Source organism: Vombatus ursinus, unplaced genomic scaffold (genome assembly GCF_900497805.2).
Source record: "Vombatus ursinus unplaced genomic scaffold, bare-nosed wombat genome assembly UNPS02004577.1, whole genome shotgun sequence".
Taxonomy (NCBI): Eukaryota; Metazoa; Chordata; class Mammalia; order Diprotodontia; family Vombatidae; genus Vombatus; species Vombatus ursinus.
The window spans coordinates 524,401-526,240 of record NW_020944355.1 but is presented as its reverse complement, the minus strand read 5'-3'; the positions used below and the strand labels follow the sequence as shown (position 1 = coordinate 526,240).

The following is a 1,840-nucleotide window of genomic DNA, read 5'->3' as shown; positions in this document are numbered from 1 at the left end:
CCCTATAGGCTATAACAGAGCAGGCACACTGGGCGCGGCAAGCGGATGCTTGCGCTGCCGCTCCCGCCGACTTCCTGTCCGCCATATTCTGTGCTGGGTGTCTCGTCTGATTGGTGTCGCTGCACTCTTCCCCGTTCAGAGCCGTGCCCTCCCGTCCTGGTACCTTGAGAACCTGACCAATCTGGGCAGGCTTGCCCAGATCCTGACTGACTACCGACGATGGAAGATCCCGGTGTAGGTAAGCAGCCCTCCACAGCTCTAGCTGATCCGCCTTGTTGGTGGATGGAAAATCTCAATTACTGTCGTTACTGGGTCTCTGCTTCCCTCAGACCTCGCCGACCCCGGCGTGGAGATGGCTTCCCCATCTAGTCCAAAGGTCGTGCTGAAGAACACCACCAGGATGTCCCTGAACGAGCGCTTCACTGAGATGCTGGCCAGCAAGCAGCCCGTGCAGGTGACCTTCCCGGCCGCGCAGGAGGCCCAGCTGCAGGCCCAACCGCCGAGTGACGTCAGCAGCCCCGAGGCGGCAGGGCCTGAATCAGGCCTGACCTCAGAGAAAACAGGGAACCAAAAGCTAGTCCAGCAGATGGAGAGTCGCCCCTCTGTCCGGGCAGCCCTGACTCTCAAGGCCGACAGCATTACCCAGGGGCTGGGTAAGCCTAGCGTTCACTCACGTTTGGGCTGGCCCATGGGGTCCGGGGCCAGGAGAGCAGTTGGGAGGTGGGGAGGCTCATCCACTGGAGGCTGGTACCGTGGAGGTTCATCTGGAGGAGGAGGAGGTTTATACCGAGCAGCTGGGGCCGGAGGAGAAATGCAGGGGGAATGGGTCTTTAGACCTAGGCAGCAGAAAAGCAGGGGAAGGTGGTTTCCTCAATATCAAGACACCCCGTATCGCCGATATGCATCTCCTCAGATGAGTGTGAGAAGAGGTGGTGCCCGTAGAGGTCTTGGGTGGGAAGAGCCCACTGGCTATGGAGGGGTGACCACTGGAGGCCAGAGAGGGTATAGCTACAGGAGGTTCTTTGGCGGTAGAGGCCGTCGCCGGAGCCATGTCGCTTCCCAGCCTGTGCCGACCAAAAAGCAGCTGGATGACCAATTGGATGCCTACATGGCTGAATGCCGTGAAACCTTGGATACTGAGCTGGATACTTACATGGTCCAGATCGATGAAGAGTCTAACGATTAAATCTCTGCCACAGTATGAAGCTTCCTTCATTTGCCAAAGCCTCAATATCTAGACTTACCCTTGAGTTAATGAGAAATACTGTACTTATATCAAATGCTGATTAATTGGTTTTGTGACAAATTAATTTCAATGGATTTATGGGGTTATTTTGACTTTCAGATGTTGTGTGGTGTGAAATCTTGTTTTTCCCCATGGATTTGGTTTTATTGCCTCAATTTTTCTCTTTCTGTGTATATATATATATATATATATGTATATGTATAATTTAGATTTCTTCTTTTCTCATGTACCTGGTTGAGCATGAATGTGACTGCCTGGCAACTGGATTCTCCCCACCTTTTTCTCCCTACCAACTCTGAGCACATAGGTCCTGCTATTTACTCCTACAATCCTGTGGGCTCCGCCAGAATGTTCCAGGGCTGACTTCAGGAACGTCATGTGAAGGCCCCTCCCTGTTGCCAAGAACTACAATAGAACTGTTATATGTTTGTCATCTTTAATCCAAGGCTTTGTAAAAGTACTGTGGTGAATCCTCCACAGGGTGGCCCATTGGGCCATCCTGATTTATCGTTTTTAAGTGGGTGCGTGGGGGCTGAGGGGGAGGAGGATTTAAAATGTTAATTTGCTCATGAGTACATGTAACTACCAGTTTAA

At 52.1% G+C, this 1,840-nt stretch overlaps 1 pseudogene; it reads left to right on the top strand.

The window, feature by feature from the left end:
* Positions 1–352: 352 nt before the first annotated feature.
* On the top strand, positions 353–1,186 carry LOC114024976 (annotated as a pseudogene).
* The last annotated feature ends 654 nt before the right edge of the window (positions 1,187–1,840 follow it).